We start from the raw sequence: 17565 nt of genomic DNA, 5'->3' as shown, positions 1-17565 counted from the left end.
CATATGTATGGCTTCCTGTAAAGATGAAGGACTTCAAAAGCGAGGCAGGGTACAAATGGGCATAGTTTAATTTCTTTCCTTTTTAAATGTGTGTGGCACAGCACAGCATTCTTTGAAGCTTTTCACTGAAGGTCATCAGGTAATGCCAGCGATGTTTTAATGCCTAGAATGTTGACAAATTTTCTCTCCAAGTTTTGCAACAAAGCTTATGAATGACAGTGAAACAAATTGCATGCTTCAAAGTAAGTTTTTATGGAAATAAAAATAATGGCTCGTTTCTCTCAGATGGACAGTGATAGATCTTAACAAGCCTCTCACCATTTCTCATGAGTCAGAGCTGGTCTGGGACACCGCTTTGAGCAATCAGTCCTCTATCTTTTCCTAAACTGAAAGGCACTCTGCTGGATGATTTCTTATTATAACTCTCAAGTTAATCCACATACTCCTCCTAAATCACCTTTTTTTAAAGGCTCAGTTTCTACATCCAAAAATGGGCCCCTCTTTAATAAGGAGTATAAACCTTAACAGTATATTAAAACCCAAAAGACAGTGTGAGAGGGTGTATATTTAACACTTGGGCTTATGCATTCTAGTGCTTAAAATTTCTATCTCAAGAATTTGGACAAAACATCTTATTGAAAACAGCTGTGATGTGAGGAATATTGCTTTGACATTGCAGTATAATTTTGATTGTTTTATTCTATTAAACGGTCTATTAAATAATGAATATGTACAGTTGCAGAGTTTGAAACTAATATTCTTGTACTTTGATGCTATAATTACTTTTCCAATAATTAGAAATCTGACACATATATTAAAGATAAAAATGTGCATAACCTTTCTCCAGAAGTTCCATTTTCTAGGGAGATAATTAGAAATATGAGGAAAGCACATTTGTGAGCAGACTCACTGGTATCTGTGATTGGAAAATAAAACAAAACAACATAAACAATAGTTGTGGGAAGTTTTTGAAATTAGGATGTTTCTACTTAGTGGAACATTGCATGGCTCTCGAGATCATGGATAATTGCTATCATAAACATGGTGAAATTTTTACAGCATAATGATAGTAAAAACAGGCTTACTCCTTAATTGTATTGTAGTATCACAACTCTCAAGCTGATTAGGAATAAATATATTAAGACTATTACACTAATTATGTTTGGGTTGATAGTATTCTTTATTTATTAATCCAAAACTAGGCTACATAAATTACATATACTTTAATTTAATTCTTATATTAACTCTGAACACTTCATATTCCTCTCTTCATTTAAGTGGTCAGGGCAGTTCATAAATAATCCAATGCTTTATTCCTCAAATTGTTATTTCATTACTGAGAATATTAAAGGTATACTAAGCTATTCATTTTTCCTTAAAATAATCAGTTTTTTCAAGTGTCTAATTACTCTCAATTCATATGAGAACTAATTTACATAACTCTCAAAATATGAACTTCAGGTGGATCTCCAAGTTCAAAGCTAGCCTGGTCTGCAGGGTGAGTTCTAGGACAGTCAGGGCTACTCACAGAAACCCTGTCTCAAAAAAATAAATAAATAAGAAAAAAAAGTGTAGTTTTGGTTAAAAAGTAGACTGCTGTTTGAAAGAGGAAACTGAATGGCCTCCTTAAACCCTACCATTTTAAAGTACTAGCTATGTGAATTGAAGTATGTTATTTAACTTCTCTGTGACTTAATTTCTTCATCCTCAAACATTGTAATCATAGGGTTATTTTGAGGTTCATATGCATTTATTCACTAATAGACAGACACGTTATCTGGAAAAGGACTATTTTTAAGATTTCCAGTGTTCAATTACTCATCTGTTCTCTTATCATGTTTTATTGGGCATGTACAATGGTACATTTATGAATAATTTCCCTTTACTTCAAATGTGATTTACTTTCATTTTACCTTCTTTCTTGATCAAATCTAGAGGAAACTGATTTAGTTTATCTATTGTTTTTAAAAGTCTTTAGTGTATTCTCTATGCTGTTAATCCTGCACATTTGTTTATGAATCTTTTAAAATTTTATTTGGGTTAATTTTCTTCTGTTTTTCCTGCCCTACTTTCTGGATTTGAATGGTTGTCAGTATCTTGATAACATTTAGTTTGTATCAAATTAACAAATGTTAATTTATAGTCCAAACAAGAATATTTATGCTCCTGTACAACATAGAATTTTTTTTGGCTGTACACTTTCTTTGTTATTAATACATGTTTATTACTTCTCTTTTAAATTGTAATTCAAATTTGCCTCATAGATAGATCTTACTTTATTTCTACCTGTCTGTGACATTTCATTTATGGGTTTAAAAATATTTTATTTTCAAAATTTCTAAAGTTTTTATTAGTTCTTCTCAAGTTTTACATAATATGATTTGATCATACTCACCCCTCCCCCAACTCTTCCTTCCTTCCACCTTTCTATCCTTGCAACATTGCATCCTTTTTTATTTTTAAGCCCATCAAGGCTAATTTTGTGCCTCAAAATTCTTGGATGTGTTGTCTTTCATTGGAGTGTGGCTGACTTACCAAGTGCTACTCCTAGAGAAAACTGTTTCTCCCTTTCCAAGAAGCTAACAATTGCTGATTGATTCATGGCTAGAAGTGGGATTATATGCCGAACTGCCATCTCCGTGATGGGCTCCACTCTGTCTTGGGCTTACACTGGTACTGTGCACGCTGTAGCAGCTACTCTGAGTTCTTAAGTGCAGCTGCCCCTGATGTGTCAAGAAGACAGTTTCTGGCTCTTATACTCTTTCTGCCCCTTCTTCTGCATTTATATTACTTTTTAAAAATTATGTACATATATTTGTGTGGGTCTGTGTCCTTGAGGACAGTGCTCACAGAGGCCAGAAGAGGGTGTCTGATCTGCTGAAGCTGGAATTAGGGGTCATTGAGAACTGCTTGCTATGGATGCTAGAAATTGAACTCAGGTTCTTTAGAAGAACAGTATGCACTCTTAACCACTGAACAACCTCTCTGACCCCCTATTTTATTTATTGTTGCTTTTTGTTTTGTTTAGTAACTTCCATGTGACTGGATCTTTATTAATCCAGTTTGAAAGTTTCATTTGTTTATATTTATGATGATCACCTTTATATTAATAGCATCGTGCCATTTTATTGAAAGAGTTCTCATTTTCTTTATTCTTATTTTTAATCTTCTTGGTCAAATTGATTGTTTTATTTATTCTTCACTTCAAAAGTGATTTGCTGTTCTTCAACTTTAAACTTTTAGTGAATATATTTATAATTAATTTTTCTGCAGTTTTCAGAAGTGAAGCAATACCTATAGCCTTTCCTCTGTGCATTTGTATGTGTGTGTACACCACACATACACAGTTGTGCACACACACACACAGACAGACAAAAGAGAGAGAACTTTAGCACATTTATTTATTTTTTCCATTTGCCCTCTTCAGGATTTTTGTTAAAGTCAAGGACTTAAGTTTTTAGCTGTCCTTTTGTTTATATGATTCATATATTATTTGTGGTGAGTGATTCTACTTAAATGTATTGACCCATCAATAATATTTATACTGCATTAATTTATATATATATATATATATATATATATATATATATATATATATATATTGTGTGTGTGCACATGTGAGTGCACATGCATGCATATAAGCATGCTCCAATGTGTATGTGGAAGTGAGGACAACTTGCAGGTGTGGGCTTTCTCTTTGCACTATGTGGGAGTCAGATCCAGGCTGTCAGGGGTGCTAACGAGCACCTTTACCTGCTAAACTCTCTCGCTAGCCCTGTAATGCTTGTTTGCACATTAGTAATCAATTCTATTATATATTCAATTCTAGTTTGCTTCAAACACATTATGTCTTTAAGGGTGACCTTGAACTCCCGATCCTCCCACCTTTACTTCCCAAGCATTGGGATTATGAGTGTGTACCACCATGCCCATTTATGACCTGCTGAAGACCAAATCCAGGGCTTGGTGCATGCCAGCTAAGTCCTTTACCAGTTGAGCTGCATTCCCAGCCCTTGAGATACTTCTTACTAAGGGAGCCTCACGAGGAATGATGCATGTTTGTGACCAGCAGACGTTCTTCCAGGCTACCTGGAGAGTCTACTAGATTCAGAGGCTATTTATTGACAAAAGACCTGGAGTTGCCCTGAACATCACTGAGAGAGCTTTTTCATTGACCTAGATAAAGTATGCAAGCATCATGCTGCCATGGGATGTTCTGTAGGTTCTGAATATGTGTTGCTCTGATTGGTTGATAAATAAAATGCTGATTGGCCAGTAGCCAGGCAGGAAGTATAGGTGGGGTAAGAAACAAGGAGAATTCTGGGAAGAGGAAGTCACAGTCGGGAGACGTCAGCCCCCCCTTCTGGGGAGCAGTATGTAATGACACACAGGTAAAGCCATGGAACATGGGGCAACATATAGATTAACTGAAATGGGCTGAATTTGAGTGTAGGAGCCAGTTATTGGTAGGCTCTAGCTAATGGCTGAGTAGTTATAATTAATATAAGCCTCTGTGTGTTTACTTGGGTCTGAGTGGCCGCGGACTGGGCAGGGCACAGGAAAACTCTCAGCTACATCATATGGCAGATTCTTAGTCTTAACTACTGACTTCTATTTTGAGATCCATCATTCAACCATCAGTAGAACAAACTCTGCTGTCTTTGACTTTGATATTCTTTATGGGTTCCAGGAGGCATCTTCTGGTGGACTCTCTACATGTCTCTCAGTGCTCCAGGTTCAGCTCTTTCAAATTTTACCACTGATCTGGACTCATCAGCCTCACATTTTCTAGAAATGCCCCCACTGTGGTGAGTGGCTGGGACCCTTCCCAAGATTCTAATGCTACCATGGATTCATCATTATTTTTGAATGTATTTTGCTAGTTGAGTGGTGTCTTGGGTATCATATGCCCAAATATAGTTCATGAAATAAGAAACTCGAGTTTTAGTGTTAGCCATGAAAGTTGTTTTCGTCTGAGGAATCATCAGTTTCTGTTTGTTTGTTCACTCTGAATTATTGTTTCAGAAATACTAAGTTCCAAGTATAGCCACACTCTTAGTAGTCTTCCACATCTTTCTAAAAACACAAATCCAACATTTCTCCCATTTCACAGATTAAATCTTTTTTTTTTTCAGCTTTCTTAATTAGTAACTGACTTTTAAACAGTGTAACATTTACCAAAAAACATCCTGGGATGTGTGTGTGGGGTGTGTGTGTGTGTGTGTGTGTGTATGCGTGTGGGGTGTGTGTGTGTGTGTTTGGGGATGTGTGTGTGTGTGGGATGTGTGTGTGTGTGTGTGGATGTGTGTGTGTGGGATGTGTATATGGGGATGTGTGTGTGTGTGGGATGTGTGTGTATGGGGATGTGTGTGTGTGTGGGATGTGTGTGTATGGGAATGTGTGTGTGTGGGATGTATGTGTATGGGGATGTGTGTGTGGGGGATGTGTGTGTGGGGGATGTGTGTGTGTGGGGATGTGTTTGTGTGGGGGGATGTGTGTGTGTGGGGATGTGTGTGTGTGTGTGGGGATGTGTGTGTGTGTGTGGGGATATGTGTGTGTATTTGTGAGTGTGTGTGTGCTATAGATACCTGTTCATGAGGCATGTGTGTACATGTGCACATGCAAGTATGTAGGTCACATAGATTAACATCAGGTGTCTTCCTCTATTCCTGTCCACTTTATCTTTTGAGCCAGAATTTCTCTGAACCCAGAGCACATTGATTTGGGTTGCTGGCTCTCCAAAGGACTCTGAGAATCCTCCTGTCTCTGCCCTCCTTAGAACTGAGGTTACAGCTGTATCCCCCCCCTCCCCCGCCATCACCTGAGGTTCACAGGATCCTGGAAATCCAAGCTCAGGTTCTTACGCTTGTATGGTAGACACTGAGTCATCTCTGCAGCCCAAAAGTCATTCTTTTAAAAAACAAATTTATCTAAATATAGAACATTGGAGACTCCATAACATAACATAAAATACAAAGTTTGTGGTTTTACTGCTTAGTTCAAGCTTTGTACTTTATGTAAACTTCTCTCATGTGTGTTTTTAAAAGAATATTAAATACTAGTATTGATTTTGGAGAGAGATGATATCTAAATCCACTAACTAGTTTTTCCACATGAATCATTCATTGACGCTTTGTCTCCTTGGATATAAAATCTACTATAATGCATTAGCAAATACATATTTGTGTCTATATTACATTATATGAATGTGTGTGTGTGTGTGTGTGTGTGTGTGTGTGTGTATGTATCACTGCTTGAAAACAATCATCTCTATAGCCTGAATTTTAAGTACGTCTAGTTAGTTGGCATAAAGATTTTCCAATACTACAATAAACATTTCTCAAAAAATGAAACAACTATGTACCCCAGAGTTAAATGATGATACACATGAATAGAGATGAACCTGGAGCATTTTTAACAAGCTTGGATGCCTTCCCATATTTCTTACACTTCATCTGTGATCAGCTGTGGTTATGAGAACCCAGGGCAGTGCGTTTTCTTCAAATTATCATTAATAACCACAAAAGGACTCTGGGAGAGAAAAACTGATTAGGTTTCTTAAAGTAATGGATTAAAAATAACTCAGCTCAGTATTTAAACAAGAGAAAACTGATTACTGGTGTGAGCAAACTGTTAATTATCTAATGTTAATGACATCACTGAAATGGTGGAAAAGCATTCTTTTTCCTTTTCTTTCTTTTTCTTTGTGGGGATATGCATGTGTGTTCTGGTGTATGCACAGGTATATTTGTATTTCTGGAGGTCAGAGGCCCAGTCTTGAGTGTTTTTCCACAGGTGCTGTCATCTACCTTACTATGGTTTTTTTTTTTTTTTTTTTTTTTTTTTTTTTTGAGACAGTGTCTCCACAGATGTGGAACTCACCCATGACTCTAGAATGACTTGCCCAAGAGCCCCAGGGGTCCACCCCATCCCTCTCTCTCTGCCTCCCAATTTCTGGGATTTTAAGTACAAATTATTACATCTGCCTTTTTTAAAAGACATACTTTCTGGATATCAAACTCCAGTCCTTATGCTTGGATGGAAGGCGTTTTGCCACCTGCGCAATCGTACCAGCCCCTGGAAAACAATTCTTCTTAAATCCCCAGCACTGCTGGAACTGATGTCTCCCGAGCACTGCTGTATCTGAGGTCTCCCGAGCATTGTTAGAACGGATGTCTCCCCAGCATTGTTAGAACTGGCTGTCTCTCCACGTGAGTCTGAGCTCTAAGAATGACCCATGTTAGTGTTCACTTTCTTCAGTAGTGGCCACATGCTAAGTAAAGGAACCTGCAATTAGACACATTCAATATATTTCATAACAAAGAAGCTGCTGGAAAAAAATGTATACTTGTATTGCCACCCATCAACCATTTGACTTTATTTTTAACTGATTTTTTAAAATGGTGACCATTAAACATTTATAGGAATCATTGTATATTAATTCAGCTATGGCAAGCAATAGTTTCTGGGTATCTTTAGCCATTTTCTAAGCCTTAAGGGGAGAGGTGGCTGGTATTTAGAGTGCAGCGGTAATTTTTCCTCTTCCTTTTCTCCCTTTTCTCCTTTTTTCCTTTCCTCTCTGTTTCTTCTCTCCTCATCTCTAGTGCTTTCTCTTCCTTTTTTATTTCACTGTTTTTCACAGTCACCACTTTATTCTTAGAATGAAAGGATGATTGAGAGAATGTGTCTATATTCTAGAGGTTTTGGAAGCTATAGTGATTTTACCTTGACCTCATTTACGAATTCTTAGATGAATAGGGTTTGCATTCTGAGTTGCTGTTTATGTGAGTACTTGCCATACTTGAATACGTGTCTCTCTCATTCACATAGACTGCCAATTAGTGGTGAATCATTTCTTCATTTTGTCACCTGGTTCTTGAAGGAAAACAATGGAAAGAAAGACATAACATGGGAGTGAATTCATGATTTAATCGAATGGATTACTAGAATATTTATCTTTGATCTTACAGGTTTAGGTTTTTAAGTTACACTTTAAGAACATTTATTTATTATCTCTCTCTCTCTATCTATCTATTTATTTATTTGTGCATGTGTGTGGGCTATGGTGTACATGTGTAGGTGAGAGGACAGCTGGAGGGAGTTGTTTTTTTTTTTTTCCCTTTTCCTATGTGAGTTCCATGGTATCAATCTCAGATTGTCAGGTCTGGCAGCAAGCACCTTTATTCACTGGATCATTTATCTCACTGGCTCTAATCACACTCCTGCTTTTAGTCTACTTTGCTTGGCACCATGTAGCCAAATTTCTAAATGGTTTTATTAAATAAAAAACATGGAGCCAAATATGGGGTGTAAGCCTTAGAAATCAGGGAAATAGTGAGAGCCACCAACCAACCTTACCTCACCTGCTCTGTAGCTCCCCAAAGTGAGCTACTTTCTGTCTACCCATGCCTTTATTGCCTTGCTGTTCTGCCCTCTCATTGGCTCTTAGCTCAGCTACCTCACCTCCTTGTCACTGCCTGTCTGTACAGACTTCCAGGTCTCTATGGTTGGTACTGGGATTAAAGGTGTGTCACCACTCTTGGCTTTGTTCCCTAGGGTGGCCTTGAACACACACAGAGACCCTGCCTGATAAGTGATCAGATTAAGGGCATGTGCTACCACTACCTGACTTTTGTTTTAGTGACTTGCTATTTCCTCTGATCTCCAGGCAAACTTTATTTATTAACATACAAATAGAATATCACATTTAACACAAATAAAATATCACCACAACACTAAAGTAATGAAGTTTTTATCCCATCCATTTCCAGTGATAGCCAGACTGAGAGAAAAAGGTCTTTTGGTTTCAAAAAGTCAGTGCTTTATCATTTTTTGTTGACTCCTTTTGGAAGTTTTTTTTTGTAAAAAGGGAGCTACAGTTGACCCATTTTAGAACAAACTACACTAATGTTTGTGAAGCCTGAACCAAGAGCAACTATTTGAATGACAACTGTTAAAAAGACATTTTTGAGTATTATTCTTTCCAGGTCTGTGAAGAATTGTGTTGGTATTTTGATGGGGATTGCATTGAATTTGTAGATTGCTTTTGGTAAGATTGCCATTTTTATTATGTTAATCCTGCCTATCCATGAGCATAGGAGATCTTTCTATTTTCTGACATCTTCTTCAATTTCTTTTTTTAGGGACTTAAAGTTCTTGTCATATAGGTCCTTCACTTGCTTGGTTAGTGTTACCCCAAGGTATTTTATATCATTTGTGGCTATTGTAAAGGGTGATGTATCTCTGATTTCCTTCTCAGCCGGCTTGTCAATTGTATATAGGAGGGCTACTGATTTTTTGAGTTGATCTTGTGTCCTGCTATGTTGCTGAAGGTGTTTATAAGCTGTATCAGTTCCTTGGTTGAATCTTTGGGGTCACTCAAGTATATTATCATGCCATCTGCAAATAGGGAAAGCTTGACTTCTTCCTTTCCAATTTGTATCCCCTTAATTTCCTTATGTTGTCTTATTGCTCTGGCTAGAACTTCAAGTACTATATTGAATAAGTATGGGGAGAGTAGACAGCCTTGCCTCGTTCCTCATTTTAGTGGAATCACTTTGAGTTTCTCTCCATTTAATTGATGTTGGCTGTTGGCTTGCTGTAAATTGCCTTTTTTATGTTTAGGTTTCCTCCACTGTTGGTGGGAATGCAAGCTTGTACAACTACATTTGGAAATCAATATGGCACTTTCTTAGAAAATTGGGAATCAATCTCCCCCAAGATCCAGCTATACCACTCTTGGGCATATACCCAAGGAATGCTCAATCATACCACAAGGGCACTTGCTCAGCTATGTTCATAGCAGCATTGTTTGTAATAGCCAGAACCTGGAAACAACATAGCTGCCCTTCAACTGAAGAATGGATAAATAAAATGTGGTACATATACACAATGGAATACTACTCAGCAGAGAAAAACAATGACATCATGAGGTTTGCAAGCAAATGGATGGATCTAGAAAAAATCATCCTGAGTGAGGTAACCCAGACTCAGAAAGACAAACATGGTATGTATTCACTCATAGGAGGATACTAGATGTAAAACAATGATGACTAGACTGCTACTCACAACTCCAGGGAGGCTACCTAGAAAATAGGACCCCAAGGAAGAGACAGGGATTGCCCAATGACAGAGAAATGGATGAGATCTACATGAACAACCTGGACATGAGTGGGGGAAATGAAGGGCAAGGGTTGAGGGAAAGAGAGCTTAGGGGAGCGGGAGATCCCAGCTGGATCAAGAACAGAGAGGGAGAACAAGGAATAAGAGACTATGATAAATGAAGACCACATGAGAATAGGAAGAAGCAAAGTACTAGAGAGGTCCACAGAAATCTACAAAGATACCTCCACCATAGACTATTGGCAATGGTTGAGAGAAAGCCTGAATGGACCTACTCTGGTGATAGGATAGTCAAACACCCTAACTGTCGTGCTAGAAACCTCATCCAATGACTGAGGGAACCAGATACAGAGATCCACGGCCAGGCCCCAGGTGGAGGTCCAGGAGTCCAATTGGAGAGAAAGAGAAGGGTTTGTATGAACTGAGAATTGTTGAGACCAAGATTGGAAAAGGCACAGGGACAAATATCCAAACGAATGGAAACACATGAACTCTGAACCAATAGCTGAGGAGCCCCCAACTGGATCAGGCCCTCTGGATAAGTGAGACAGTTGATTGGCTTGATCTGTTTGGAAGGCATCCAGGCAGTGGGACCGCGTCCTGTACTCAGTGCATGAGTTGGCTGTTTGAAACCTGTGGCTTATGCAGGGACGATTGGCTCAGCCTGGGAGGAGGGGACTGGACCTGCCTGGACTGAGTCTACCAGGTTGAACTCAATCCTCAGGGGAGTCTTTGCCCTGGAGGAGATGGGAATGGGGGTAGGCTGGGAGGAAGGTGGGGGGGGTGCAGGAGGGGGGAGAACAAGGGAATCAGTGGCTGATATGAAAAATTAAATTAAATTATAAAATAAAAAATAATAATAAATAAAGACTTTTTAATACAGACAAAGGATGTTTATCATCATAAATAGTCCCTATACACTTCCCAACATTCTTGAGGTAGAGGATGTTGAAAAAGAAGGGAGCAGCAACCTTAACCTTATCACCACGAGGCACTTCCTGTAGCATACTGCTTTCCCATCTCTTTTTGCTACGTCCGTGTATATACACAAAGTCATGCAGATTTTTAAACATCTTTAAGTATTTTTTTTAAATCTATTTTATTGGTACAAAGTTAAAACAAACTCATTTTTCTGAGATGATTCAATAGGAGCGTCACAATATTCTCTAAACGAAACAATTAGCTTATTTAAAATTCATTAATTATGGGGATGTGTCAGTCTCTGGATGTTCTTCTAAATGGTCTCATTAGTTGTTTCACATCATTTTAATTTGTAATCATCAGGGAAGAGAGTGAAGATTTCCTGTGCATTTGGTTGTTGAAATTCTAATTTTATTCATGCATTTGAGAAGCTCTGATGATCTGTACTATAGAAAAAGTTTTAAACTTTGCAAAGAAACTTAAATTGGCTGCTGCAAGCTGTTTACAGCCCTTGAGTAAGGGCAATAGGCATTTCTACTAAAACAGAGACAAGAGCTGTAGTTCAGGATCCAGTTTGGCTAAGCCACTTTCTAATCTCTATTCAGATTCAAGGCTTTTGCATTTGATTGATAAGACCTCGAAGAGCAGCACAAAAATTATAGTGCACTTGGTGCATGGAATAAAACAATGTTTCTGTAAGTTCATTGCTGGGGCCCTTCTTCAGATTTTTTGGAAGTACTATGTATAAGTGAGCAACCCTGAAGCTTGATGTTTCATTGACTTCATGTTCAATTTATTTTGGCTCAGGCATTGACATTGTTTTTTCATCCGGAAGCACAACTACATTCTACAACATTACATTGCTGAGTGTGGTCTCCTAGGAAGCCAACTCTTGATATCCAAGGAATTTTATTCTAGTGCTCCCTGTACAGACCAACATCTAAGGATGCTTCATGTCTTATGGAAAATGGCATAGGATTTGTATACAGTCGAGACACTTCTTTTATCTACTTATATCTCTAGCTTAGTCATAATTCCTCACATAGTGTAAATAGTTGCTAATTCTGTACTGTTGATGGAATGATGATAATGAAAATGTCCACATGTGTCCAATATTTACATTTTTAAAATATCTTTAATTTATGATTGGCTGAAATCTTGAGTGCAGAACTGTACCTATGGGAGATGACAATACTTATCTATAGAAAGAGACCGTGAGGCTGGCATATGTAAAGTAAGATTGTTTTGAAGAGTTTGCCCACTTCTGAGATGAACCTAGTGTCTACCTGAGGTTTTAGGTGATAGCCCTATCGGGGCTTATGTTAAATATATGATGAGTTTAGAGGCAGATGTGAAAACAGACAGTGCAAGCTGATAGCCAACAGAGAGGATGCTAAACCCAAGAACTTAACTCTGTCTCAGTAGCCAAGGATATGTCCCAAAGGCGTGGGATGGGGGCCATAGATGCTCTTGAAAGCCTGTTACTTGCTCCTGAGGTATGTATGTTGGATAGAGTTAGAAGGAACATCTCTCTCAAAGATCAGAGACTTACAGTATGACCATGATCCTGGCAACTTCTTAGTAAAGAAAGTTATCAAGACAATTTTCCAAATATCAAATTACGGATAGAACATGTGAGTTGGAATCCACATATCTGCATTTGAATTGTCTTTCTACTTGTCATTAACTGTTTTTTTTTTTCAACAAGATTTTAATTTCTCTCTGATTTTGTGTTCTTATCTGCAGTTTGATAATATATTTTTCGGGCTATTGATATAACTAGATTGTAACAAACTGCCCCCAAATTCAGTAGCCTGAAATAAACCTTGTTCTTTTTTTTTTTTTTTTTTACTGTGAATTTGAAACATGGGCAGGGCTCAGTGAGGGCAGCTGGACTGTTCTATTTGGAGACAATAGGCTAGCTTAAATGCTTTGGGTTAGCGGCACCATCACTTGTCTTCACTGAGCTCATTCACCTGCCTGATGGCTAATGCCAGCAAGCTTCTGGGACCTCAGGTCGTGGCTACAGTGCCTACACATGCTTACGAGAATGGCTTACTCACAGCACAGTAGCAAGCTGTCAAGGGCAAGTACGTAGTTTTCCAAGCCAAAGCTGTTATCATTTGTGACTCATCTTCAGAGCTATCCAGGGTCACTTTGGCCATCGTCACAGTTCTATTGTTGTTCAAAAGGAAGGAACACAGACTGTAGTCTTCTATGGAAGAATGATAATGTCACATTGTAGGAAGAATATGTGGGATGGGATATATTGCTGTGGCCATCTGCAGAAAATGCCATCTGTCACAGGATAATCATAGTAGGTGTTTATCAAGAGCACTTAATATATATCCCAAGGGCTTTGAGATTTGTAACCTCATACTACTTCATTTAACACCTTACTACAACACTGTGGGGTAGGTAGCACTATCATCTACCTATTTTCCAGACGAGAGAAATGTAAACTAGAGAATAAGAGGTGGAGTTAAGATTTTGAACCTGTTTTCTTAGAGCACGTTTTTATTCCTTCACCGAAGACTTGTTCTTTGGTATAAACAAGAACTCTGTGGATATTATGCAAACTGAAGTGTTTTTAAAGAGGAAAACAGGGAAATTTTCAGATCATTGATGACAATTTCAGCCACGGTAGTTGTGTCTGGCTGGCTACAGTATTGTAATAATAGTGTACCAATTAAGTTTTGGTATTTTACAAGGGAAAAACTAGGAAGTATCTTGATTTCATTTTTTCTGATGACTCTATGTCCTCATCCCAGCATCCTTGGCCAGCCCTGTGTTTAAATTATGGCATCAAAGAATGTGAAAGCTGTAAGAAGTCTTTGATGCTATATGGCACAGCTTACATTTGTATTTCAAGAGTCTTTATATGTTCTTTAGCAAATTCACGATGTTGCGAAATAATTAGTGATGTAGAGTATTTTCCCTTGATGTTTTCAGGTAAATGTAACATTTCTAGAAGTATTTAGTCCTGACGAAGGAGAGACTTGGGGTGAAAGATTCTTTTAAAGTCATTTTTGTGTTTAAATATTTGGGCATTTTTGTGGGACTTTTTCTCTTTTTTAATCTGTTAATGTTTAACCAAATAGCAATATGTGGGCAGTGCAGGAAAAAGAACAGAAGGTAATGTCCCCACACCCCAGAGCTTGCTTTACATAGGAAGTAGCCTGCAAAACTGACTGTTTGAGTCTCCAAGATGTGTTAGGGAGAGAATATGTTGCATTTTTTTTTGAGGTATTGCATTTCACTGAACAAGACAAAAGATCCCTGAATGTGTATGACAGCGTGCTTGTGGCATGGAAATCGATTTCATTTCTAAACAAGCACCAGTCAGTGTAGAGGTGAACCTTTCTGTGAGTGGCTGTGGGGAGAACAAAGCTAGAACTCCCTTCCCTGATAAATCCCCATGGTTCATGGGGAGGGGCTGTATGGACAACCTGGGAAGATGGCAGACAGCTCCAGCTTACCTTGAGCTGAGGCTCAGACTGAGTTCTCAGGTGAACCTCCGTGCTCTGTAGAGAAAGAGGTGTCACATGCTGGTGATTGCTGCCTGCTGTTAAAGACCCAGAATGCTATCCTTGTGTCATAGAGTTAGGATTTCTTTGTTTCCAAGGTTTCTTCTGCCACAGAAGGGCCCAGCTTGTTCTTGGCAGCTTGTGTGGGGCAGATTGGTTTGACTTTCTCCTGGACCTTGGGTGATAAGCTCAAAAACCATGGGGGTAGCTAGCCCCTGAGCTTGGACCCCAAATGGATCACCTAGTAATAGAATGAAGTTTATTTTATTTTGTTGTTTTTCTATCCATATCATTCAGAAGACAGACATCTCCCTCACAGACTAGACATTTTTGGTTGTCAGACTCCAAGACTTCGAGTGTGTTGGCAGGGAGAAAACACCTGGTGCTGGGTTCTCAGCATGGTGCTTCTGTGTATGGTAAGATAATCAGGGAACTGTAGGCGACAACAGTCTCATCCAATCACTCCTGCTGCTCAGGAGCTTGAGACTTGATGTGAACATGTTTGATTTTATTCCAACTACTTCCTGAGACTCTGAGCTTTAATTTTCTTCTTTCTTCATTCTGCCCCTTGCTCCTTGCTCTTTGCTTTGGAACCTTGTCGCCCTGCCCTTCTTTCCCTCCTTCCTTGTTGCCTTCCTTCAAAAGAGACAAATTACATTTTAATGAGTTCAATAACTCGATGTTTATATATGTATATATAAAGAATTAGAAGGGAGATGCCCTGCATTGTTGGAAAACTCACAGAAACCATGGCTATTAAACAAAAGCTTCATCCTTCCCATATTTTTTTTTCCTGATAGAATATTACTATATATCGCAGATTGGCTTTGAACTTGTAATTTTCTTGCTTCAGTTTATCAACTGTTGAGATTACAGACATGTGTCACCAGGCCTGTCTTTGAGTGTTATTTTCTATGTTAAATCATTAATTTTTCCAGAAGAAACCTAAGAAGAAGACAACTAAATCCAAGGAAGGTGACATTTGTTATTTGACCAGTTCAGTATTGGGAAGCTAGAGTCTTTACCCTTGTTGTTTTGGGACATTGTCCTGCAGAGTGCTGCAGATAATGGCTTAGCTCATCTCTGAAGTTCCGTGTAATCACATGAGAGAGGTAATATACACACCAAAGATTATCTACCGAGTCCTCAACTTTCTTTGCAAGGTGATTCTCCTTGGAGTAAGTTTAGTAGGCATATCATCATGGATTAAGTTTTGATGTATTTTGTCCAATTAACAATAATGCATTGCAATGCCTTAATGTTTAATGTTCTCCTTGTCCTCTAAGGGTTACTTTTTCATCCTTAAAAGTTGCTTAACAATAACCATTAGAACATTGCTTAATGCTTCAGGAGTCCGAAGAGCTATCCACTGACTATTTCAGTAAATGTCCACCTAATCAACTCAGACCTGAACACTGCAAGTGTCCATTTAATAGATGACTTCATTCAAGAATATTTCTGTAGGAGTTCTGTGATTACAGATGTGCACTGCTGTGCCTGGCTTTACACAGGTTTTGGTTATTCAAACTTAAGCCCCCATTCTTGCCTAGGCAAGTGCTTTATTCATCAAACCATCTTCCTAGCTTCATAATTTTTAATATGATATAGAAAGTCCACATGTACACACTGCTGCTTTAGGGGCTGCTGAAGGGGAGTGATTGGAAGTCCAGAAATTCAATTCAGCCAGCTCTCTGCTTCCATGGGTTCCTCATGCATAGAGCCAACTAAACATGGGTTCAAATATTCAAAAGAAATGATACCTGCCTAAGCCAGCTCCTGTAGGCTGATGTAGTAGTATAACACTTTCAAAACATGCTTGAGATACAGAGTGAGTTCAAGGTCACTCTGGGAAACTTAGTAAGACTCCATATTAAAATAAAATGACATAAGAGTGGGGATATAACTCAGTGAGAGAGTATTGCCTAACCCCTGTGAAGGCTTGAGTTCAATTCCCCATACATGCATGCGTAAGTGCACACACATGTGCATACTCCTTAGTTCTATACTTGGACATGTAAAGACAGCTTTTTCTTGTTATTATTTTCTGGACAATATAGTATAATTTTCCTCATATAGAGGAATAGAGTATAGAAGAAGGTGTGCATAAATTACATGCAAACACTATTCCTTCTACAGGGACTGAACATCTAGATTTTGGCATTTATTGGAAGTCCTATAATCAATTACCCATAATAAGCAGGGATGGCTATTTAATCTTACTACAGTAGGACAGAGAGTTTACAGGGAGATTAATCAAATGATTGCTGTTTCAAATAATCAACAGTTATCTATGTTGAGTTTATTCAGCCATTGCATGTTACTGAGTCAATACACACTAGGCACTATGTTGACTCTGATGGACAGAGCATGTGTAGATACAGTCCTTACTTTTTGAATGTGCAGGCATTTGGCAAATATCCACCCTAATACATGATTATAAATGTATACATGTGGATCCATATGGAACCACAAGTTACATGAAGGAAATAAGCAGGGAGTGGAGATTGAGCCATGGTTGGGCTACTTTCTAGAGCAGTTGGCAAAAATCTCATGAGTAAAGAAAGATTTGAGAGTCTGAACCCTGGAGAAGGCAGAGGGAATCCAACCCCTGGAGTCTCCATCAGGAAAAGGACTTGCCACATTTGAAAGCAAAGTTTAACATGATTACAAAAGTGAGACAATGGGGTTGTAAGAGGGAAGGACGGCAAGGTGGGGAAACTGGGGTTCACGTGGGACATTTTAGGTCATGAAAGGCTTCACATTGTTAGGGAAACACAAAAGAAGACTGAGAAGTAAGTGAACTGATTCATTTGTATTTAAGCTAAGGAATACCTGGTTTAAAATAAACTGGAGAGGAAAAGGCTGAGGTAGAGAGGTCACAGGGAAGCTTCCACTTGGTGCAAGGATTATCAACATGTAGATTCTTGTTGAATGGGTAACTTATCCATTGAGGTTATAGAGAAGTAAGTATTAAGACTGTGATTTCACTATTAAT

General features: G+C 38.5%; 1 protein-coding gene across 2 annotated transcripts in view; it reads left to right on the top strand.

Moving 5' to 3' along the window:
- Grm1 (glutamate metabotropic receptor 1) overlaps positions 1-17565 on the top strand; it is a 367002-nt gene that overhangs the window by 85500 nt on the left and 263937 nt on the right. The window lies entirely within an intron of this gene.

The sequence above is a fragment of the Peromyscus leucopus genome, chromosome 8a, assembly GCF_004664715.2.
Source record: "Peromyscus leucopus breed LL Stock chromosome 8a, UCI_PerLeu_2.1, whole genome shotgun sequence".
Taxonomy (NCBI): domain Eukaryota; kingdom Metazoa; phylum Chordata; class Mammalia; order Rodentia; family Cricetidae; genus Peromyscus; species Peromyscus leucopus.
Note: the sequence above shows the minus strand (reverse complement) of the source record. Positions and strands in the feature narration are given on the sequence as shown.